We start from the raw sequence: 27,054 nt of genomic DNA, 5'->3' as shown, positions 1-27,054 counted from the left end.
GATGTGAAATACTTTCTGAAGATTGGCAACAAACTACTGAAATTTATTATAGGCCATCTTTCTGAGATTGGCAATCCAAAACCATTAGAATTTGTCAATCTAATATTTGACACAGGATAGGTGAGAGAATCAGCATGGTATGGCTGAAGACGGTAAACTTAGCGCTTCTTGGGAGGTAACCCAATTTTTTCAACTTTCAAGTTTTCAATTTTTGCTTTTGCCTTTGCTTTCTTTTGCATTTTATTTAGGATAATCTAGTCTTGCTTTGTGTCTTTTGTAGAGATCTGAAAATAATCTTGGCTAAGTTGGGGGGAGAATCAGTTTTAAAAAGACTTATGGATCAGGTGATATCTCTCCTTTTCTTTCTCTTTACATGCATTGTTCATATTTCCTACTCTATTCAGGACAATGTTGATTAAGTTGGGGGGGAGAATAAAATTTTTTAAGTCCTCAAGTAAGTTAGTATTTAGTATTTAAGCATCTAATTACACTTAAGAATTGAGTTAAATCAAATATTTTTTTTTAAAAAAAATTGATGTATAGATCAGAGAGTTTGTGAGATGTTGAGGGATCAAATATTAAGAAAACTCAATAAAGAGTTAAGTTTAGAACTTAAATAGTTTTCTTTCAGCATTTCTAAATTTTTCTACCAGCATCAAAGAAGAGTTTACTTTTTATGGATTTGTGTAGAGTAACTATATATTTCTTCATATATTTTTTTAAAAAAAAATTTCAAGTACTTCATGCTGAGTAATCGGGCCTCTTTGCCTAAGTAAGCATTGAGTTTCGCATCAAAAGATATGAAGGGCAAAGAAGCTTTATTGTAAAGCTAGTTTTAACTCGTAGCCTGTTTGATTCAAGCAAGTAGGTTTGAGGGGTATTTTATACCTAGTGCCCTTAAAGTCATCTGGTTTGAGAGTCATTGACTGAAAACTCACTACATGGGTCAAACAGAAAGCTTAAGGGGTTAAGACACTCAATAGCGGTACAATATTAAAAAAAAAATCAATAAATGAAGGACAGAAGTAACAATATACTTATCCATATGAAGGTTAATAATTTAGAGATAAAGTAGAGATAATTTGAAAAAGTTCAGAAAAGGTTTAGTGTTCTTAGTTTAACTCTCATATTGACTAGTATTAATACCCCAATGACATATCTCATTTACACTCTACTGAACATCAGTGGCCTTTTTGAAAAATTATTTGGTGAAATTTAAGATTTTAAGTTTAAAGGTACTTGATTCTAAATTCTTTCTTTACTCGAGGACGAGTAAAGTTCAAGTTGGGGAGTGTGATAAGTAGTATATTTTTACATTTATTGAAGGTATTTTTGGTAATTTATGGTGCTAACATCTTCTTAAAAATCTTAATTTCATAAATTTATTAATTTTTTTAAAAAATAAGTGATTTTGAAAAAATATGAAACTAGATATATTTATAAAAAAATAGATGTTAATTTAATTGAGCAATTTAAACACCAAAATAAAGAAAAATTTTTGAAAAATTTAATGCATATTTTTCTAATTTTTCAGATGAAAATTGGAGCGAAAACAAAGCTAAAATACCTTAAAAAATAAAAAATATTATCTCTGGTGCACGGTGGACCGGTCGGTCGGTCCACAGGAATAGTTACATGGTCCACAGGCGCGGCTCATAGTGAGAGAAAGATCTGGACACGATCCAACGGCTGAGATTCAATCAGATCCAGATTCGATGGTTCAGACTCGTTGCCGACATTGAATAGGACTCTTTTGCATGATCCGACAGCCCAGAAGCAATCCATCACGCGATCCAACGGCTGTTATCATTCCCAACTTTGAATAGGACTCTTTTGCACGATCCGATGGCCAAAACTTCATCAGAATCTAGATCCAATGGCTGACATTTGATCCAACCCTGATAAGGATTATAACTCTGATTTTTGAGCAGATCTAGATGATCCGAAGCTGATCCGATAGCCAGAAATATTTCTAAGAAGATTAATACGATTTTTAAGAGTTTTAGGACTCCTTTTTCTATCAAAAAATTATAAAAAATTTATCTATAAATAGGGGGTCCAGGAATAAACTTTGAGAGCAGAAAAATTGAGTAGAAAGTATAGAAAAAAATAAAAAATAATAAAATAGCTTTAGGGACCCAAGAAAAAGAAGGAGAAAAGTCGGTTCGCTCTACGGAGTACGACGGAAGATGGAGAGGTCATCAACCATCTTCTCGATGAGGCTTGGCTGATCAACTTCAGATCTTTGTTATAATTTTATTTTTATTTTATTTTATTATTTCTTTTAAATTTTTTGTACTTGAATTTTAATTTTAATTAATGTAAAATTTATTTTCTTGCACTTTAAATTCTTATCTTTTATTTTTTGCACGTAGATGCTAGGATCTAATTAGTAGATCTTAGTACCAATTTATTTTATATTTTTTTAAATTTTTATTATTTATTTTTATTACAAGTAGATGCTAGGATCTAGTTATTAGATCTTAGTACCTGATTTATTTTTCATACTTTTAATTTTTATTTTTTGACTTAAATTGCTTTCTCCAAAATTTTATTTTTTTTTGTAAAATCAAAGATTTCAAATCAAAATCTTGCTTTCTCTATGGATTCAACCCAACTCACTACTTTCTATATATTTTTAATTTTTATTGAAGTCAAAATTTGATTGATAATCACGATGTCCTAACGATAGCATCTTGATCCTATCAGCACCCAACTCTTGGGCACCCCCTCCTTCTTTTTGTGCATGGACCACCAGCAAAGGGCACATGTTATGTGCCATAAAAGCAACAAAAATTTCAAAAAAAATCTATGTAAAATTAGTGTCATAAGGAAAGAGTTTTGATTTCTTAAAATTCTATCTCATATAATTTGAAATCCAAACTAATTCTTACTTTGACTTGATCCACAACCACTTTTCATATAAGAGAGAAAGAGAAGAAACCTTTGGATGTGCGTGAAGACTTGGGAGAGAATATTTGTCACATAAAATAAGAGAAACAGGGCATGGGATGAGAGAGATGTTAGATGTGTGCCCTAGATGCCAGATCAGTTGACACATTCCTGTACAGATCTAAAGGCAAATTTATAATTTTGACTATAAATGAATAAAAAAATTATTCTTCTATCACATTGTGTACATTATGTCTGTGATACATCCTTTGAGTTAGTAAGAATGTAAATTCATATTTTCAAGAGTTGAAAATTTAAGGCATGAATTTACATAACTAACTCATAAACAGCTCCTGACCATACGATCATCACGAGGATGGTGATCGATCCGAAAGGTTGGTGTACGATCACTTTCTTAGGGTAGATATATCTTGAGTCTATGGTGTGGAGATACTGAAGTGAGAGTACAGATATTCATTGAGAATGAGAGTACTGAGCATGATCACTTCGAGCAGTCATAAGGAAGTCTACCTTCTCGTCAATGACTAGCTCGATGCTACAGTTGTGTGTCTAATTTTTTGACCTGAGGTGCATCGATAGTTCACCTTGAGTGTGTTATAGTTTGACTACACCATAACTCGATTTCCTAGCCATTCAGAATCTTGAGGTGTATGTTGGCTGTAGCATATTAATTGTAGGAACTAGGTCGCACCAAGATGGGATCTATCAATCTCGATAGATGAGAGGAGTAGTCCTATGATAATTGAAAGATCGAGTCCTTAAACCCATGGCCATGGCAGAGTGAAATAATGGAAAAAAGTTTTTTATTAAGGTTTCATATCTGACTCAGATCGATCGATTAACTCATATGACTGATGTTGGGTTTGACGAGTTCACTTTAACCCTAATTTAGTCGGAACTCATGATAGAAGAATTCAATCACACAGGTAGCTGCACCGAGAGGTTCAACTTCAATTTTGATGGGTTGCCACCACATACTGCTAGGTATTACTGGTAGATTTTGAGAGCAATTAGAATGATATTGATGATCGATCATTCTAATTGTCTAAATCAGAAGAGTTCTGATCCATCGAAAGGAGTTTCGATGATGTCGATGATGAGATCACGACATATCTCATTACCATATAGAATTGAACCTAATTGGGTCATACAAATAAGGGTTAGGATCTGGATGTCATCAATTGGGCTAACCCAATTGATTTGGATAAGATCCAATTAGGTTCAAGGAAATCGTGCTAGCACATGATTGAGCCTAACTTTCTCCTTGTGTAATCTTTTCTGTCTCTATCGAGCCAAATGTGATTTGACTCATCCAGAGAACTTTGAGAAGATTTCTCTCAGTTTAAATGAAGTTTGTCCAGCTCAGAAAAAGTTTGTCTTAATTTATGAGATAAATTTAAGACAACACCTGCTAATTCCTAGCACCTATCAATTTCATTTTAGGACATCTGTCAAAAGTTGACATATGGGTCTTAAACTGAAGAGGGCTCATTGGAGGATTTTTATACAGTGTCCACAAGCCAAGCCACATCAAATTGGGTGCCATAATCAGATTATGGTGTGAGCCCAATTGGATTAAAGTGGGTGCCCCAAGTGGATAAGGATTGGAGAGTCTTGATCAATTTAAACTCTTGGGCGCCACCTCTATTTGTGCTTATCCAATGTTGGTGCCATCTTTTAGAGATAAGGTGAGGTTATTATCTGATATAATTAGATGATATCACTCCACCAATCAAAATTTTTCCAAAATTTATAGAAATTTTTTGATTGGTTGAATGATGTGGCATTGCGCAGCATATAGGGTCTATATAAACCCTGCTGCCCCTAAGGTTTCGAGGTAGAAGTTATTTTATGCATAAAATCCAATAGCTGCCATCCCCTCCCCTCTTCTCTATATCCTCCCTACTCTCCTTCCTCCCCTCTTCATGTCCAAAGAGTTGGACGTCCATTTGGCAAAGATCCAAGGCGTGGTGATGCCTGGAACAGAAGGCTGCAGGACTTCTTCGATAGGCTGCTGCTTCAACTTCAGGAAGACTTTTGAAGATCTTTCTAATCAGATTTAGATCTGATTTTTGGAACATAGATTTGTGAGGAGAAGATATTCCAGGTCCTTATTGAGTGGATATCAGTAGAGGCCAGATGCTTGCGTTGCTACATCAGAATCTCGGGCTGTGCAGAGATCATCTACAGGGTAATCAGATTACCCTTGAGGTATTACTTATTTCCTCATCCCTTTAGATTTATTTTAGATTTAATATTAGATATGAAGTTTAGATCTAGAGACTTAGATTTGAATTATATGTAGGATAATTTTTTTTTAAATTATTCCACCCCAGATTTGATGAAATCTGGAAGATCCTACGAGGAAAAGTGGTTTTCCTCCTTCAACTGGTATTAGAGCCAGGTTGTTGGCTCTATTTTAGATATAATTTAGATCTGATTTTAATTTTTATTTATTTGATATTAAAAATTTCAGATATTACATCACATATGATAGGATCTAAAATCAAAATATTTAAAATTAAATCTAAGAAGATCTAACATGCATAAGATGCATGACTAGACTAGAATTAGTTGAATCCATGAATAGTCTTAAGTCTTATATTTTAATGAGATTAAAATATAAATTAAATTAAATTTATTCTCTATTTTTTTGATATTATAAGTATTATAATTAGATCAAAAAATAAAAAATAAAATTTTAGTTTTTTCATAAAATTGATCTGCTGCATGCCTAGACTAGTTATAGAATTGTTCTAGTAACTTGTCTAGAATAGATTTAATTTTGAATAGTTCAATTTAAATTTTATTTTTTAGATATTATATATGATGTATCAGATCTGAAAGCATGTTAATTAGATTGATTTTTGATACATGAGATGTATGCAAAGCATGTATTAGTTAGATCTTAAATTGTATATGTGATATGTTAATTTAGATCTAACTAGTTTTGTAGTTAAATTTATATTTCTGATTAAGATATTCCTCATGGCTGTCTGATCATAAAAATAAAGTAAAATTTTAAGACCCTCTCTTCCCATTTAATAGGGTGTTCATATGATGTGTAGGGGTGCCGCACGTTCATCATTAATCAGAAATCAAAACTTACTTTTCTGCAAAATTCTAAATTCTAAAACCCTAGGATTTATTTTACATGCTTTGTTTATGAACCCAAACTTAATTAATAAATTAAGCTTATGAAATTAAGTTAGGTCTAAAATTGAGAATTTCAGATCTAAGATATTTTCATAAAATTGGGTTCGGGCTTGGGTAGCTCAATTAGGTCTAGCGGTTGATCAAATCGAATCAAGAGTTGGTTAGGTGGGATCATGAAAGCTAATAATTGACCAGCCTAATAGGATTAAGTCTGAGTCAAGGTCGAATCATATTTAGATGTAACTCGATCAAGTTAAGACATAATTTGGCTCAATGGTTAGAGCCTGGATTGTAGGCTAACTCAATTAGTTCTGGTTCGACAATTTGGTGTCTAAGGTAAGTTGGGCAGATGCGACTGACTGATTTTTAATTGGGAGCTACTCGATTCGAATGCGATCTTGTCGAGTTAATGGTATATCCCTATCATCGGTCTCACTTACCTGGCCATATGTGTCGACTCAATTCTGATTAGAGGTGGCTAACAATTCGAGCTAACCCATGCCACTAAGTTAGTCATAATTGTTATGACTATGTCAAGTCAAGTTTAATGAGACCTAAATTAAATCTTTCTAAGAAAATATTAAATCTAGGTCTTCCACCATTGTGGATGTGTGGACCCTTCCCGAGGTTGATTGTTCTCGATCTGTTACAGTGGCTCAGTTACACCGGAAAGATGCAACCATGTCCATTAGGCATTGGATGCTACGAATTAGAGGATGGGTTGGGCTCAATATTTTGGATACGGTGAGGGACCCAATCAGAAATCTAGTTCATACAAATGGTGGGTCTGACTTAACTAAGGATTGGAGCAATATCCCAGACACGGTGAGCTTCATGAATTAGAGACCAAGTTTTGGGTGCACCATAATTAGAGAATCATTGGATAAGAGTTGTCCACTCATTGGTTAACCCATCACCAATAACTGTTAGGTGAGGTGGTGAGTCAGTCGGTGAGATCGCACCACCCACTAAAAATCACTGATCACGGAGATTTTCACATCTCTACCAAGGTAGTGCAGGGATCTGAGAAAATAGTGAGAGCCTAATTTATTTTAAAAATAAAACTCCTAAATAAATTGGTGAAGTCTGATTACAAAATCTAACTAAAAATTTTCAACTCTCTACAGGAAACATGTCTACCTCCAAACCCTTGACCAAAATACTAGACACTCACAGATTGACTGCACCTAATTTCAAAGACTGGTTGAGAAACTACAGAATTATTTTGAGTTTTGAAAAATTGACTCATGTCTTGGACCAGGACCCACCTGCCATGCCAGCACGTCCGACTGCTGAACAGAGAGCGTCTCTGGAAAAGTGGACGGATGATGATAACAAAGTGAGATACTATATGTTGGGTGTAATGTCTGATGACTTGCAACACCAACATGAGAATATTTTGACTACCTGTCAAATGTTGGCTCACCTGCAAGAGTTGTTTGGTGAACAGAGTCATGCGGCTAAGTATCAAGTCTGTCAAAGACTTTTTAAGGCCAAGATGCATGATGGGTAGTCAGTCCAAGATCATTGTTTGACAATGATCAAGGATCTTGAGAAGCTTGAGAAGCTCGGTATCATCTTAGACAAGAATTTATAGATTGATGTGATCCTTCAATCCTTGTCCGATGCATATGGTCAGTTCATCATGAACTTTCATATGCATAAGATGCAGTGTACCTTGGCCGAGTTAATGAACATGCTGGTTACGGCTGAGCTTTTTATGAAGGGTTCAAAAGGCTTAGTTCTTACTGTGGAGTGGACTTCTTCCAAGAGAAAATCTTTTGGAAAGAAAAAAAATCTGCGAAGAAGTAGAAGGTGGATGACAAGAAGAAGAAGACAGAACCGAAGAAGAAGGATGTTGATAAGGAAAAATATTTTCACTGCCAATCAGATGGCCATTGGAAGCGAAACTGTCTTCAGTACCTGACCTATTGGGAATAGTGTCCCAAAGCCAATCATTAGCCTGTTGATGGTTGTTCTCATTTTTGTATATGTACATGAATTATGAATTAATAAAAGTTATTTTGGCATTTTTCATCACAAAATATTTCATCTTCTAATGAACTCCTATGTTGTGGTGAAGTTCTTAGGACTATTTAGACTCGACAAAGGAGGATTTATCATTTAGTCCTTAAATCTATTCGCGACCAAATGATATATTGTAACCAAGGACAATAACGTTTATCGAGTATAGGTCGTTGTGTGCCATATAGGTTGGTTGTCCTCTTAACCAAAGAGTGTGCAGACACTGGTATGGCATACAGGTGAGATGTAAGGGTACATCTGCACTGAACGTGATCGACTCCGAAGCTATTTCTGCTGTCAAGATTTGCTCCGATGGAATATGGGTATAAATATCCCTCTGACCTGAGACCGCCACGGTGACTTGCAAGCAACTCACTACACTTAGGCATTGGACTACCTGAATTTCTAATTCAATGACGGAAGGCTGCTGGGTGTAGTCAAGTACTTAACTTGTCAGTGCATGTGTCAAGATGGGATTGACCACTTCAGTTTAGGAGCTGTGTACAGTCGTATTTCAATTTAGCATAATCTTGACCAGGGTAGTCTTTGTGAGGAGTCACAGGACTATTTGAGTTGAGCATGATTCGGATGATCTAATCAGGGTTGACAGTTTAACCCTGAGTCATCCTAAATACAGAGGTCAAAAGGATGAATTATACAGCAACCATATTCACATAGGTTCTGAGTGTTGCGATTGCGACTCTTCAACCTATCCGAACGTCGGATACCATTGCTAGATGGTCACTTCGATTAGTACAGAAATTGATTCCTGTGCTACCGACATAGGTTCGAACCTGTGGGGTCACACACATTAGAGGTTTCTATCTGATCTGATGGCTGGTGAAGAGTCCTACGTGTCTGAGATTCTGTGATCGAGAATCAGGATTCTCTGATCATAAATTCCACACATTTTGGGTACCGAGGTCAAGAGTCCCACTGGTTGGGACTTTTCGATCAGGGTTACATATCGATGAATTCTGATGCCCGATTGCCCATTGGATTTGGACTCAGTATTTATGAGAGGTTTAATTAGTGATTTGATTTCTAATTAACTCAATTTGATTGAATAATTATTTTTGGATCAAGTCCAATTGAATTGGATTTAGTTGGGTTTGACCCGATTAGGTTAAGAGTTGACCTAATCGTCAAAATAGTTTGGTCTCTGATTTGATCAGGGGTTGCGCTTAGTCAATTCCTGATTTGATTAGGATTTTATTGAGCCTAATTAAGTCTAATTAAGTTGGATTTAAAATTAGTCTAATTGGACCTAACTTATTTGGTTCAATTAGGTTGGTTTAAATAATGAAACCACCTTGGACCAATCTCCATGCGCCACCTCACTTCCATTGCAGCCATTTGAATTCATGAGAACTTCTCATGAATTTTTTCTCACACCAAGCCTTTCTCCACACCCCACTTTAATGTACCAAGTGAATGGATAAGGTTGGCCATTCAAATTCAAAACAATGTTTGAATTTGAATGGGCAATTAATCTTTGTGCCTTATCCCTTGTTTTACGCCCCAATTAATTACATGAGAAAATATTTCTCATGAAATCACTCCATGCACAATTTTAGCCATGCCTCCTCTTCTCATGCCTTTTGTGGATAAGGGATGAGTTGGTGTCCATTTGAATTCAAAATTTGATTTTGAATTCAAATGAGCAATTACTCATCTTTATCTTTTCATTTGGATAAGATTTTTGAAGTGATTATAAAAGGAAGAGAAGAGTGGGGCGTGCAAGAAGAAGAAAATTTTTTGGAGAAAAATTCTGGGGTGTGAGGAAGTCTTTTGCATGAGAAGGAAGTCCATATCCTTCCAAGAGAAAAAGAAAGAAAAGAAAGAAAAATGGGTGCAAGGTTTTCGGTGAGTTCCCTAGAGTTTTAGCCTGGGGTTCGGGAAGTGAGAAAGTGAGCTACAAGTATCGTGAGCCCATAAAATCTCAGAGAGATCTTCAACATCCTCTCAAACACATCTGTTGATGATCCAGAGCATTCAAAGAATCGACAGACATCGATCGAAGAAGTTCGATCAGCATCGATCGTCAAAAGGGCTCTACAACGAGCTAGCACTCGTGAGGAGTCGATCAAATCGGAAGCTTCATGTGGACGATCTGTAGAGGCCAGACATGCTGTGTGGCTGTGTTGCAATGATCAGACTCTTTCGACGGTGATCAGATTGTGATGATCTACTATCCGTACAAAGGTATTGTGTTCTGAACACATTACAGTAAAGTATTTACTGTTCGAATTTGAATTTTAAATTTAAATACATGCATGCTATATATCATATTTAGATCCTAGTGTAGGATAAATTTATATTAATTAATTAGATTAATTAATATTTTTTCATTGTAAAATCATAATTTTAAAAAAATTTTAAAATTATCATTTTACCCCTGCACTAAATTTTTCCCAAAGATGGTCTCAGAGCGGGTTCTAAGATATGATATATATATATTTGCATGCACAGATTAAGTTGTAATCTAAATATTTAAATTTGAAATTTAAAATTTGAATTTTGAAAGTTGTTCGAAATTCAAAATTCAAAATTTGAAATTTGAATTTTGAAATTTGAATTTTGAAATTCAAAATTTTGAAATTCAAAATTTGAAATTTGAAATTTGAAATTTGGTTGAAATTTCAAATTTGAAATTCAAAATTTAAAATTCAAAATTTGAAATTCAAAAATTTGAAATTCAAAATTCGAAATTTGAATTTTGAAATTTGAAATTCAAAATTCAAAATTCAAAAATTTGAAATTCAAAAATTTGAAATTTGAAATTTATTTGAAATTGGAAATTCAAAATTTAAAATTTGAAATTTGAAATTTGGTTGAAATTTCAAATTTGAAATTTAAAATTTAAAATTCAAAATTTGAAATTTAAATATTTGAAATTTGAAATTTGTTTGAAATTTAAAGTTCAAAATTTAAAATTTGAAATTTAAATTTTTAAAATTGGTATATTTAGATATACTTGATTCAAGTAGCAAGTAATCGAATTGGATTGGTTGCCATGGCCATCCGGTCATAGGAGAAAAGTAGGGTTTAAAGGCCCTCTCCTCCCATTCGATGGGGTCTCCTATGGCGGTAGCGGTGCCGCTGCAATTATATCCTATGCAGATGAAGCAGCGAAAGAAATTAATTATAAATATTCAATTGTGAAATTTATTATGAATGTGTTAGATTAGATCTAAAGAAATATTCATGATTTATTTTGATTGAGTTATTTTCTGTTATGTAATTAGCAATAGGATTGCTATTTATGAAATATGCTGATCTATTTGTGAAATGAGTCAACATATTTGGTGAACAGAAAATAAAACCTTTCAAATTTGAAAATTTATTTTCAAAATGCCAAACCCTGACCCATCAGTCCAAATACTTAATTAAAAGAATTAAGTGTTGTCTAGTAGGTCTAGAATTGTGAATTAAAACCTAAGACAATTGCATAAACTTGTGGGTCAATGGGTTAGATAGATTAGGTCCATAATTGGGTTAGACCTAAGGTTAGCTTAAAGAAATAGACTAAATTAGAGTAATTGGTCAAATTTAATCAAAAATTGAATTAGATTAGGTCAAGGATACTCTAGTCTCAACTTCAATAGTTGTAGTTGAATGGGTCCATGTCTTTAACTAGACCAAGGTGGACTTAATTCATGGCTATGCGGTAAAACCCTATTTACTAAATTGATCAAATTGAAACTAATGAACCGGTTGGTGTCTAAGATAAATTTGGCAGTTTGACCAGTGGTTTTTAAGTGGGAGCTACTCGCAGTGATTCGATCTCTGACGAGTTAATGGCTCATCCCCACCATTGATCTCACTTACCTGGCCAACCTGGTGAATTAGGTTTTGATTAGATCACTTGGTGATTAGGGCTCACCCATGTCATTAGGTAAATTAGTTTGACTGATTTAGGTGCTCCTAATGCCAGTTTTAATTAAATTCTTTTTAATCTGACTTGGTGAAGTTAGTGGGAGGACTGAAATTGGCTGGATATTATCTTCTCATCTATTCTTTAATAAAATCCTCAAAAATTATTAGGTCCTAAAAATGATTAAGTTATATTGATAACTAAGTCATAGCCTCCCATTAAGTGAGTGATAATGAGTCCATTAGTTTAATAATCATTGGAGGCCCCAAGGCCTGGTGCTTATTGACTAATGGAATTATCATTCATAGTATGATAATTTGGTTTGAGTCTTTCTGATGGTGGTCAGATTGGCCGGCCAAAGTCGAGCCTGATCATTTATTGATCCGATTCATCAAATCAAATCATGTTAATGGTTGGACCTAACCAGATCTTTTCAGTGGAGGCCAAAGCCTACTGATTAGGTTCTGGGGCAAAATTAATTACTAGAAGTTGTTTAGAGAAATAATTGGTTATGAACCTACCCATAGATGTGCATGGGTTGACCAACCAAAGTTGGGCTCGTATGTAGTCTGTGTGGATTCTAGTACCCACTAAGGAATTAAAGTAATTTCTCGAATTGGAGGTTGAGGCTACCAATTCGTAAAAATACTGGAAGAAACTTTAGACTAAAGTCCAAATCTTTAGTATTTATAATTTATGTACTAATAGAGGTCTGGTTTTCCTTTATGCAGCTATGGCCACTACCCTATCGCTCCGGTCATTATTAGATAATGATAAGCTCATGGGACCTAATTTCGATAGCTGGTATCGAAAATTAAAAATCATCCTTGAGCATGAGCGGATCCTTTATGTAGTAACGGATCCGGCACCTGAGGAGCTAGCCCTGAACGTTAGAGAGACGGTCCGAGATACTTATCAGAAGTGGCTCAACGACCGCACCACCATTCGGTGCATTATGCTGGCAGCAATGAATGATGAGTTCAGCCGCAGGTTCGAGAACGCCCAGCCATAGGAGATGCTTCAAATGTTGAACGACTCCTTTGGCATGCCTGACGACGTTGAAAGGCACAAAACTAGTTGTGCCATCTTCAATGCTCGGATGAGGGATGGAGCCTCAGTCACTGATCATCTACTGTACATGATCGAAATGATTGAGCACCTAAGTAAACTGGGCTTTCCCCTGCACGAGCAGCTCGGTAAGGATGCAATCCTTAATTCATTGCCCAAGTCCTTCCTCCCCTTCCTTACTCATTTTCGGATGACAAAGCCTGCAGTGAACTACTACGGCTTGTTGGGGTTGCTGCAGAACTTTGAGAAGGATCACCAGCTCCATAAGGAGTCGATGAATGTTGTGGGAGGGTCTTCTTCTGGTCGTCAACCCTTTAAGAAAGGGAAGAAGAAGAACAAGAAGAAGAAGAATAAGAAGGTGCAGTTGTATGCTAGGATGTCTGCATAGGGTCAGACCAATAAGTGCAAGCCTGACCAGAGCCAGACGGAATGCTTCTTTTGCAAGAAGTAGGGGCACTGGAAGAGGAACTGTCCTCTATACATTGCTTTCTTGGACCCAAACAGGCCGAAGAAGAAGCAAGGTACTTATATGATAACACCTTGTAATTTTTTCATTTGTGATACTACTGTCTAGGTATTGGATACCAGAAGCCCTTATCATATTTGCAATTCGATGCAGGGCCTGCAGGTCAGTAGGAGATTTGATGAAGGCGAGAGGTTCCTGAACGTTGGAGATGGAAGCAAAGTTCCATTTCTAGCATTAGGAATCATGAACCTTGTAATCAATTCTCGAAATATAATTTTGAGTGAATATCACTATTGTCCAAGCTTTTTATTAAATATTATTTCTGTAGGCCTTTTGGCCATGAACAGTTATCAATTTTTAATAAAAAAAATATTTACAATATCATTTTGAATGGTGTTACAATGTTTGTTAGACAACTTAATAATGAAATTTACTTTCTATCATAACCTGTTAATGTGGTTCAAACCTCCGATAAATGTCCTAGAATAGATAATGTGTCAGAAGTCTATCTTTGGCACTGTAGGCTAGGTCATATCAATAAGAACAGGATAAACAGGTTGGCTCAAGAAGAAATTCTTGAAGTAGGTGATTATGAATCACTTCCAAACTGTGAGTCTTGTCTTCTTGGTAAAATGACCAAATCACCTTTTACTGAAAAAGGTGAGTGAGCCAGTGAACTCTTGGGTCTAGTACATTCTGATGTATGTGGACCCATGAGCTCAAGTGCAAGAGGTGGATATTTCTACTACATAACCTTCACAGATGACCTATCGAGGTATGGGTATGTTTATTTAATGAAGCATAAATCGGAGTCATTTGAAATGTTCAAACTATTCCGAAATGAGGTAGAAAAATAAACTGGAAAGTGTATTAAAACTCTTCGATCTGATCGAGGAGGTAAATACCTTTCTAATGATTTTCTGACATATCTTGGGGAGAATGGGATTCTCTCTCAATGGACACCTCCTGGAACACCACAGCATAATGGTGTGTCTGAAAGAAGGAATCGGATCTTGTTGGACATGGTTCGATCCATGATGGGGTTTGCTGGTCTGCCGATCTCTCTTTGGGGATATGCGCTTGAATCGGCTTGTTACCTTCTAAATAGGGTTCCAAGTAAATCTGTAGCTAAAACGCCATATGAGATATGGATAGGACGTAAGCCAGTACTCTCGCACCTTAGGGTTTGGGGGTGTCTGGCTTATGTTAAACGTTTAATTATGGACAAGCTTGGACCTAGGTCTGACAAGTATAATTTTATAGGGTACCCAAAAGAGACCAAAGGGTATTACTTCTACCTAGCTGATGAGCAAAAGGTGTTTGTCAGCCTTAAGGCAATCTTTTTGGAAAAGGAGTTCCTTGATGAAGGGACTGTTGCCTCTAAGGTCGAACTTGACGAAGTTTGGCAGGTGAAAAAACTGACACAAGTTGCTAAACCTGAACCAGATTTGGTTAGATCAGATCCGGAGCCCATTGTTCAAGCACCCTTAAGGCGATCTGGTAGAGTACCACGTCAACCGGACAGATACTATGGTTTCTTGGTATGGGACGGCGATCCTATCAAACTTGATAAAAATGATGAGGATCCGATCACCTACATGGATGCAATGCAGAGACCTGACTCTGAGAAATGGCTAGAGGCCATGAAATCCGAAATGAAGTCCATGAAGGTCAACGATGTGTGGACATTGGTTGACCCATCCGAAGGAGTAAAATCCATAGGGTGTAAATGGGTCTTCAAGAGGAAGAGAGGTGCAGACGGAAAGGTGGAAACCTATAAAGCCCATCTGGTTGCCAAGGGATATCGTCAACGTTATGGTATAGACTATGATGAGATATTTTCTCCTGTGGCAATGCTCAAATCCATTCAGATTATACTTGCGATAGCTGTCCATCTGGACTATGAAATCTGGCAGATGGATGTGAAGATAGCTTTCCTAAATGGAGAGCTGGATGAAGAGGTGTATATGATACAACCTGAAAGATTCACATCCACAGATGAGTCTAAGGTGTGCAGACTACAGAGGTCCATTTATGGACTTAAGCAAGCATCCCAGAGTTGGAACATACGTTTTGATAGGACGATCAAGATGTATGACTTCATTAAGAACAGAGAAGAGACCTGCATTTATAAGTGGGCTAATGGTCCAGTAGTAGTATTTCTTGTATTGTATGTGGATGACATTCTCTTAATCGAGAATGATGTCCCTGCATTACAGGGAATAAAGATTTGGCTGTCATCGACCTTCAGAAGATCGACGGAAAGGAGAACCTGACTGACCCATTCACTAAAGCCATTGCGATGAAGAAGTTTGATAACTACAAGTCGAAGATGGGTATTAGATACTACACCGATTGGCTTTAGGCCAAGTAGGAGATTGTTGGGAATAGTGTCCCAAAGCCAATCGTCAGTCTGTTGATGGTTGTGTTCATTTTTGTATATGTACATGAATTATGAATTAATAAAAGTTATTTTGGCATTTTTCATCACAAAATGTTTCATCTTTTAATGAACTCCTATGTTGTGGTGAAGTCCTTAGGACTATTTAGACTCGATAAAGGAGGATTTGTCGTTTAGTCCTTAAATCTGTTTGTGACCAAATGATACGTTGTAACCAAGGACAACAATGTTTATCGAGTATAGGTCATTGTGTGCCATATAGGTTGGTTGTCCTCTTAACCAAAGAGTGTGGAGACACTGGTATGGCATACAGGTGAGATGTAAGGGTACATCTGCACTGAACGTGACCGACTCTGGAGCTTTTTCTACTGTCAAGATTTGCTCTGATGGAATATGAGTATAAATGTCCCTCCGACCTGAGACCGCCACGGTGACTTGCAAGCAACTCACTGCACTTAGGCACTGGACTACCTGAATTTCTAATTCAGTGATGGAAGACTGCTGGGTGTAGTCAAGTACTTGACTTGTCGGTGCATGTGTCAAGATGGGATTGACCACTCCAGTTTAGGAGTTGTGTACAGTCATGTTTCAATTTAGCAAAACCTTGGCCAGGGTAGTCCTTGTGAGGAGTCACAGGACTATTTGAGTTGAGCACGATTCGAATGATCTAATCAGGGTTGACAGTTTAACCCTGAGTCATCCTAAACATAGAGGTCAAAATGATGAATTATACAGTAACCATATTCACATAGGTTCTGAGTGTTGCGATTGTGACTCTTTGACCTATCCGGATGTCGGGTACCATTACTAGATGGTCACTTCGATTAGTACAGGAATTGGTTCCTGTGCTACCGAGTTAGGTTCGAACTTGTGGGGTCACACACATTAGAGGTTCCTATCTGATCTGATGACTGGTGAAGAGTCCTACTTGTCTGAGATTCTATGATCGAGAATCAGGATTCTCTGATCATAAATTCCACACATTTTGGGTACCGAGGTCAAGAGTCCCACTGGTTGGGACTTTTCGATCAGGGTTACATATCAATGAATTCTGATGCCCGATTGCCCATTGGATTTGGATTTATTATTTATGAGAGGTTTAATTAGTGATTTGATTGCTAATTAACTCAATTTAATTAAGTAATTATTTTTGGATCAAGTCCAATGGAATTGGATTCAGTTGGGTTTGACCCGATTAGGTTAAGAGTTGACCTAATCGTCAAAATGGTTTGGTCCCTGATTTGATCAGGAGTTGGGCTTAGTCAATTCTTGATTTGATTAGGATTTTATTGAGCCTAATTAAGCCTAATTAAGTTGGGTTTAAAATTTATCTAGTTGGACTTAACTTATTTGATTCAATTAGGTTGGTTTAAATAATGAAACCACCTTGGACCAATCTTCATGCGCACCTCACTTCCATTGCACCCATTTGAATTCACGAGAACTTCTCATGAATTTTTCCTCACGCCAAGCCTTTCTCCATGCCCCACTTTAATGTGCCAAGTGAATGGATAAGGTTGGCTATTCAAATTCAAAATAATGTTTGAATTTGAATGGGCAATTAATCTTTATGCCTTATCCCTTGTTTTATGCCCCAATTAATTACATGAGAAAATATTTCTCATGAAATCACTCCATGCACAATTTCAGCCATGCCTCCTCTTCTCACGCCTTTTGTGGATATGGGATGAGTTGGTGTCCATTTGAACTCAAAATTTGATTTTGAATTCAAATGAGCAATTACTCATCTTTATCTTTTCATTTGGATAAGATTTTTGAAGTGATTATAAAAGGAAGAGAAGAGTGGGGCGTGCAAGAAGAAGATCTTTTGGAGAAAAATTCTGGGGCATGAGGAAGTCTTGTGCATGAGAGGAAGTCCATATCCTTCCAAGAGAAAAAGAAAGAAAAGAAAGAAAAGTGGGTGCAAGGTTTCCGGTGAGTTTCCTAGAGTTTTAGCCTGGGGTTCAGGAAGTGAGAAAGTGAGCTACGAATATTGTGAGCCCACAAAATCTCAGAGAGATCTTCAACATCCTCTCAAGCACGTCTGTTGATGATCCGGAGTGTTCAAAGAATTGACAGACATTGATCGAAAGAGTTCGATCAGCATCGACTGTCAAAAGGGCTCTACAACGAGCTAGCACTCGTAAGGAGTCGATCAGATTGGGAGCTTCGTGTGGATGATCTGTAGAGGTCAGACACGCTGTGTGACTGCGTCGTGATGATCAAACTCTCCCGACGGTGATCAGATTGCAGTGATCTACTACCCGCATAAATGTATTATGTTCTGAACACATTACAGTAAAGTATTTACTGTTCGAATTTGAATTTCAAATTTAAATGCATGCATGCTATATATCATATTTAGATCTTAGTGTAGGATAAATTTATATTAATTAATTAAATTAATTAATATTTTTTCATTGTAAAATCATAATTTTAAAAAAGTTTTAAAATTATCATTTTACCTCGATATTGATTTTCCCCACATGGCCACCCTGAAGAACAAGAAGGATGGTCCTTCTGGAGGTATGCTCATTTTAGAATCTAACCTTATGGTTTCTTCTGCATCCAGTTGGGTGCTTGACTCTGGTTCTAGTGCTCATTTGTGCACTTCTATGCAGGATCTTGAGGAGAGAAGGAGGCTGAGGGATGGAGAGATGATCCTACGCATAGGGAACGGAGCAAGAGTTGCTGCTGTGGCTATGGGAACCTATCCTCTATGATTACCGTTAGGATTAGATTTAGTTTTAAGAGACTATTATTATGTGCCTGCAGCAAGCAGAAATTTGATTTCTGTTTCATGTTTAGCACAAGAAGGCTATGTGACTAGCTTTTGTAAGGACTATTGTAATATTTTTTTTATGAAAATAATAAAGTTGCAGATAGTTTTCTTATTAACGGTCTCTATCAGCTACATATTGATGTATCTATATTTAATATTGAGCAAAATATGAATGCTATAGGAATTAAAAGGCCTAGAGAGAGTCTAAATGATAAGTATCTATGGCACCTAAGGCTAGATCATATAGCGGAAGATAGGGTTAACAAATTGAAGAAATTTGGGCTATTGAGTCTGTTGACTTTCGAGTCATATCCAGTTTGTGAATCATGCCTTCAAAGCAAAATGACCAAACTTTCTTTTGTGGGACATGGGGAAAGGGCCACAAACGTACTTGCCCTAGTACATACGGATGTGTGTGGCCCATTTGATTTGCCAGCTAGAGGTAACTACATCTATTTCATTACCTTTACTGATGATATATCTAGGTACGGGTATGTGTTTCTAATGAAACACAAGTCTGAAGCTTTTGAAAGGTGCAAAGAATTCAGACATGAGGTAGAAAAACAAACAGAAAAGCCCATTAAGGTTCTTCGATCAGATCGAGGAGGTGAATACCTTAGTCGGGAGTTCTTAGACTATCTTAAGGATAATGGCATAGTCTCTTAATGGACTCCACCTAGAACGCCTCAACTCAACGGAGTTTCAGAACAGAGAAATTGGACCCTATTAGATATGGTCCGTTCCATGATGAACTTCACGGACCTCCCCGAATTTCTTTGGGGATATTGTCTCATGACAGTAATTTATGTATTGAATAGGGTTCTCTCTAAAATCGTTCCTAACACACTATATGAGATATGGCATGGTAAGAAGCCAAGTCTGAATCATCTCAGAATTTAGGGTTGTCTAGCTCATGTCAAGAGACAGCAGGCGGATAAGTTAGAGTTCAGGTCTTTTAGAGCTCAGTTCATAGGATATCCTAAAGAGTCATTTGGATACTATTTCTATATTCTGGAAGACCACAATATGATTGTGAGTCGAAATACTATTTTTCTTGAAAAATAGTTTATTCAAGATGGTGGCATCGGAAGAATAATTAAGCTCAAGGAGAATGTCTCCCAAGAGCAACGAGCTAAAGAACCTGAGGAACCTAATCAATCAGAACCAATCTTAACACAACCTCTTCCACCTCGTAGATCGACTAAGGTTTTCCATCCTCCTAAAAGGTACTTAGGTACCATACAAGAGGATGTAGAGAAAATATTCCTCACGGGAAATGGGGCTCATGGTGTTGACCCCAAGACCTATGATGAGGCGATATCAAATATCGACTCCGAGAATGGTTAGAGGTAATGAGATCAGAAATTGACTCGATGCACTCAAACCAAGTCTGGACCTTGGTAGATCCACCTGAAGGTATTGTACCTATTGGGTGTAAATGGATCTTCAAGAGAAAGATAGGTGTAGATGGGAATGTAGAGACATTCAAGGCTAGGCTCGTAGCGAAAGGTTATAGTCAATGCGAAGGCATTGACTATCAGGATACCTTCTCGCCCGTAGCCATGCTAAAATCCATCCGCACATTGCTTGCTGTTGCAGCCTATTTCGATTATGAAATATGGCAGATGGATGTGAAAATGGTGTTCTTAAATGGACATCTTGAGAAAAATATCTATATGAAACAGTCTCTTGGTTTCACATCCAGTGATGATGATCATAAGATCTGCAAGCTACAAAGGTCCATTTATGGACTTAAGCAAGTATCTCGGAGTTGGAATACTCGTTTCAATGATATGATCAAAATGTTTGGTTTTATTAAGAACGAGGAGGAAATGTGTGTTCAAAAAGGTCAGTGGGAGTGCAGTTGTCATCCTCGTATTGTACGTAGATGACATCCTCCTAATTGGGAATGACATTCCCATGTTGACCTCAGTCAAAGTATGGTTGTCTAAGGAGTTCTCTATGAAAGATCTAGGAGAGGTATCCTTTATACTGGGTATTAAGGTCTATAGAGATAGACCAAGTAGGATGCTGGGACTTTCACTGAAGATGTACATAGAGGAGGTGCTAAAAAGATTTAGCATGAAAAACTCCAAAAGAAGTTTATTGCCTTTTAGACATGGCATTCATCTCTCCAAGAAGATGTGCCCTAGCACACTTGAGGAGATTGAACACATGAGCAAGATCCCTTATGCTTCGGCAATAGGGAGCCTCATATATGCCATGCTATATACATGACCTGATATAGCCCATGCTGTGAGTGTTACAAGCAGATATCAGTCGAATCCAGACGAAGAGCACTGGACTTCTGTGAAATGTATCCTTAAGTACTTGAGAAGGACTAAGGATATATTTCTAGTTTTTGAGAATGGAGAACTTCAGATTTAGGGATATACAGACTCAGACTTTATGTTTGATATAGATGATCGAAAGTCGATATCTAGAAGTCTGTTCATTTGCAATGGTGGTGCAGCCAGCTAGAAGAGTTCCAAGCAGATAGTGATTGCTGATTCCACCATGGAGGCAGAGTATATTGCTGCATCAGAAGCTACGAAAAAGGTATTCTAGTACAAGAAGTTTGCCGCAGAGCTTGGAGTGATGTCATCGGATGCTATACCTCTTTACTGCGACAATAATGGCACCATAGCCATAGCTAAAGAGCCAAAGTCTCACCAGAAGTCCAAGCACATCGAGCGGCGATTCCATCTGATTTGTGATTACCTCGAAAAGGGTTATGTCGAGGTTATGAGAGTCGACTCCACAGACAATGTGGCAGACCCGCTGACTAAGCCATTGGGCCAACAAAAGATCGAAGCCCACCTTGAGAAGATGAAACTTAGATATGTAGCCAATTGGCATTAGGTCAAGTGGGAGTTTGTTAGATGTATGCCCTAGATGCCAGATCGGCTGACACATTCCTATACAGATCTAAGGGCAAATTTATAATTTTGACTATAAATGAATAAAAAGATTATTCTTCTATCACATTGTGTACATTGTGTCTGTGATACATCCTTTGAGTTAGTAAGAATGTAAATTCATATTTTCAAGAGTTGAAAATTTAAGGCATGAATTTACATAACTAACTCATAAACAGCTCCTAACCATAGGATCATCACGAGGATGGTGATCGATCCAGAAGGTTGGTGTACGATCGCTTTCTTAGGGTAGATGTGTCTTGAGTCTACAGTATGGAGACACCAGAGCAAAAGTACAGGTATTCATTGAGAATGAGAGTACTAAGTGTGACCACTTTGAGCAGTCATAAGGAAGTCTACCTTCTCGTCAATGACTAGCTCGATGCTGTAGTTGTGTGTCTAGTTCTTTGACCCGAGGTACATCGACAGTTTACCTTGAGTGTGTTATAGTTTGACTACACCATAACTCGATCTCCTAGCCATTCGGAACCCTGAGGTGTATGTTGGCTGTAGCATATTCATTGTAGGAACTAGGTCGCACAAAGATGGGATCTATCAACCTCGATAGATGAGAGGAGTAGTCCTATGATAATTGAAAGATTGAGTCCTTAAGCCCATGGCCATGGCAGAGTGAAATAATAGAAAAGAGTTTTTCATTAAGGTTTCACATCAAACTTTGATCGATTGATTAACTCATATAATTGATGTTGGGTTTGACGAGTTCACCTTAACCCTAATTCAGTCGAAACTCATAATAGAGGAACTCAATCACACAGGTAGCTGCACCGAGAGGTTCATCTTCAGCTCTGATGGGTTGCCACCAAATACTGCTAGGTGTCACTGGTGGATTTTGGAAGCAATTAGAATGATATTGATGATCGATCATTCTAATTGTCTGAATCAGAAGAGTTCTGGTCCATCGAAAGAAGTTTCGATGATGTCGATGATAAGATCACGACATATCTCATTATCATATAGAATTGAATCTAATTAGGTCACACAAACAAGGGTTAGAATTTGGATGTCATCAATCGGGCTAACCCAATTGATTTGTATAAGATCCAATTAGGTTCAAGAAAATCGTGCTAGCACACAATTGAGCCTACCTTTCTCCTTGTGTAATCTTTTCTATCTCTACTAAGCCAAATGTGATTTGACTCATCTAGAAAATCTTGAGAAGGTTTCTCTCAGTCTAAATAAAGCTTGTCTAGCTCAAAAAAGGCTTGACTTAATTCATGAGATGAATTTAAGACAACACCTGCTAATTCCTAGCACCTACCAATTTCATTTTAGGACATCTGTCAAAAGTTGACATATGGGTCTTAAACTGAAGAGGGCTCATTGAAGGATTTTTGTAGAGTGTCCACAACCCAAGCCACATCAAATTGGGTGCCATAATCAGATTATGGTGTGAGCCCAATTGGATTAAAGTGGGCACCCCAAGTGGATAAGGATTGGAGAGTCATGATCAATTTAAACTCTTGGGCGCCACCTCTATTTGTGCTTATCCAATGTTGGTGCCATCTTTTGGAGATAAGATTAGGTTCTTATCTTATATGATCAAATGACATCACTCCACCAATCAAAATTTTTTCAAAATTTATTAGAATTTTTTGATTGGTTGAATTATGTGGCACTGCGCAGCATACAGGGTCTATATAAACCCTACTGCGCCTAGGGTTTCAAGGTAGAAGCTATTTTATACACAAAACCCAATAGCTGCCATCCCCTCCCCTCTTATCCACATCCTCCCTACTCTCCTTACTCCCCTCTTCACGTCCAAAGAGTTGGATGTCCATCTGGCAAAGATCCAAGGTGTGGTGATGCCTGGAACAGAAGGCTGCAGGACTTCTTCGACAGGCTGCTGCTCCAACTTCAGAAAGACTTTTGAAGATCTTCCTAATCAGATTTAGATCTGATTTTTGGAGCATAGATTTGCGAGGAGAAGATGTTCCAGTTCCTACCCAAGTGGATACCAGTAGAGGCTAGATGCTTGCATGGCTACATCAGAATCTCAAGCTGTGCAGAGATCATCTACAGGGTAATCAGATTACCCTTGAGGTATTACTTGTTTTCTCATCCCTTTAGATTTATTTTAGATTTAATATCAGATATGAAGATTAGATCTAGAGTCTTAGATCTGAAATATATGTAGGATAATTTTTTTTAAATTATTCCACCTTAGATTTGATGAAATCTAGAAGATCCTACGAGGAAAAGCGATTTTCCTCCTTCAAGAGAGTGGGCGTGGGGGCTATGGTGGTGCAAGGTGGAATCCTTGTCTTACTAGGATTCAATCTATGATTTGTTTCAAATTTGGTTTCTCAAACCAAATCAAACCAAAACTAAATCAACCCAATTAAAATAGATCTTAACCTAATTAAAAATCTAATTTAATCAGATTAAATTAAATTTAAATCTGATTTAATTTTTTAATCAAATTAGAAATTAGGTTGACCAAAATCCTAATTGAACTAAGACCAGTTTTTTCTTGCACATGGTTTATCCAATAAACCAATTGGACTTGATCCAATCAAGTTTAAACTAAATCTAATTAAATTATATTCAATTAAACTTAATCTCAGCCTATTGGCTTAATTAAATTAAGCCAATTAGCAGTCAAATTGCTAATCGATCCTCCTGCAACATTTGCACTAGGTTAAATGTCAATCGTATTGATTGTTTAACCCTAGAATGATTCTTAATCATTGATCAACCATCCGATCAGATCATGAACTCTAATGTGTGTGACCTCATAGGTTTGAGCTTAAGTTGGTAGCATAGGAATAAATTTTTGTACCAATCGATGTGACCATCTAGCAATGGTATCCGACAGTCGGATAGGTTGAATGTGTAGAACAACATCTTTAGAACCCATGCAGATATAGTTTTCATATAATTCATCCCCTTGACCAAAATGCTCATAGGATATCTCAAAGTTCAATTAACAACTCTGATCAGGTTGTCCACATTGTATTTTAAAATATCAAATCCATCTGATGGATTACCCTGGCCAAGGTTTTGCTAAATTGAAATACAGCGACTCATTCTTCTCCGACTCTTGAAGTGGTCAATCCCATCTCGATCACACTCTGACTTCGCAAGTACTTGACTGTGCCCAGAAGCCTTCCATCACTGAATTAGAAATTCAGTTAGTCCAGTACCAAAGCACAATGAGTTGCTTGCAAGTCACTGAGGCGATCTCAGGTCTAAAGGATACTTATACCTATATCCCATCAGAGACATTCTCGACAGCAGAATGCCCTGAAGTTGGTCATGTTCAATGATGATGTACCCTTATATCTCACCTGTATGCCATATCAGTGTCTTTACATTCCTTGGATAAGAGGACAACCAACCCATATGGCCTACAGTGACCTATGCTCGATAGAAGCAGTCATCCTTATTAATAGCCTATCATTTGATCGTAAATAGTTTTACGGACTAATCGATAAATTCTCTCTTTATCGAACCTAAATAGTCTTAAAAACTTCATCACAATAGCAGAGTTCATTAGAAGATGAAAACTTAAAATGCTAAAAATATATTTTATTTATTAATAAATTAATTACAATACAAGGTTGCTCAACCATCAACAGGTTGATGATTGGCTTTTGGGATATATTTTCTAACAACTCTCACTTATCCTAAAGCCACTCAGCATAGTATCTAATACCCATCTTCAACTTGTGGTTGTCAAACTCCTTAATCGTTAGGGCTTTAGTGAAGGGGTCTGCCAGTTCTCCTTTCCGTCGATCTTCTGAAGGTAAACATCACCTCGATCCACGATCTCCCGAACCAGGTGGAAGCGACGCAAAATGTGCTTCATCCGCTGGTGTGTTTTGGGTTCCTTTGCCTAAGCTATGGCACCAGTGCTGTCGCAGTAGAGCAGGATCGGACCATCGAGGGAGGGTGCTACTCCGAGCTTGATGATGAATTTTCTCAGCCACACATCTTCCTTCGCGGCATCCGATGCTGCGATGTACTCCACCTCACAAACAGAGTCTGTCACAGTATGCTGCTTGAAACTCTTCCAGCAGATAGCTCCATCATTCAGAGTAAAGATATAACCCAACACGCTTCTGCTGTCATCATGATCAGATTGAAAGCTGGAGTCTATGAACCCCACAAGTTTCAGATCTGACTTTTCGTAAACTAACCATTGGTCCTTAGTATTTCTCAAATACTTAAGGATGGCTTTAACTACTTTTCAGTAGTTTTCTTCAGGATCAAATTGGTATCTACTTACTACTCCTGGTGAGTATGCCATCTGGCTTTGTATATGTCATGACGTACATGATAGATCCCACAGTCGAAGCATATGGGACTTTACTCATACGCTCTCTCTCTTCAGGAGTTGTCGGACAATCCTTTTTAGAGAGAGAAATTCCATGGCCTATCGGTAGATAGTCCTTCTTGGAATTCTTCATGTTGAACCTCTTCAGTATAGTATCTATGTACGTGGACTGGGATAACCCAAGCATCCTTTTAGATCTATCCTTATAGATCTTCATCCCTGAGATATAGGATGCTTCACCCAAGTCCTTCATGGAGAACTGCGATGACAACCAAACTTTTATTCCCTGTAGTATGGAGATGTCATTCCTGATTAAGAGAATGTCATGCACGTACAAGACAAAGAATACCACAACTAGACCATTTGCCCATTTATAGATGCAGGGCTCTTCTCCGTTCTTAATGAAGACATACGTTTTGATCATCTTATCAAAATACATGTTCCAACTTCGAGAAGCTTGCTTCAATCCATAAATAGATCTCTGAAGCTTGCACACTTTGGACTCATCTGTGGATGTAAACCTCTAAGGTTGTATCATATACACCTCTTCGATCAGCTCTCCATTCAGAAAAACTATCTTTACATCTATCTGCCAGATCTCATAATCTAGATGGGTAACTATTACAAGCATTATCTGAATGGATTTGAGCATTGCCACAGGGGAGAACGTCTCGTTATAGTCAATACCATAATGTTGATGTGGAAATTTCAGTGCAGGGGTAAAACGATAATTTCAAAATCTTTTCAAAATTATAATTTTACAGTAAAAAATATTAATTAATCTAATTAATTAATATATATTAACCCTACACAAGGATCTAAATATGATATATATAGCATGCATTTAAATTTGAAATTTAAACTTCTACAGTAAATGTTTTACTGTTATGTGTTCAGAACACATTACCTTCATGCAGGTAGTCGATCACCGCAGTCTGATCATCATCGGGATGGTCTGATCATTGCAATGTAGCCACACAGTATGTCTGGCCTTCGTGGATCATCCACACGAAGCTCCCGATCTGATCGGCTCCTCACAAATGCTAGTTTATTGCAGAATCCTTTCGACGGCTGATGCTGATCAAACTCCTTCGATCGATGTCTATCGATTTCTCAGATACTCTGGATTATTAGCAGAGATAGTAGAGAGG

The sequence above is a fragment of the Elaeis guineensis genome, chromosome 12, assembly GCF_000442705.2.
Source record: "Elaeis guineensis isolate ETL-2024a chromosome 12, EG11, whole genome shotgun sequence".
Classification (NCBI taxonomy): domain Eukaryota; kingdom Viridiplantae; phylum Streptophyta; class Magnoliopsida; order Arecales; family Arecaceae; genus Elaeis; species Elaeis guineensis.
This window is presented reverse-complemented; position numbering follows the sequence as displayed.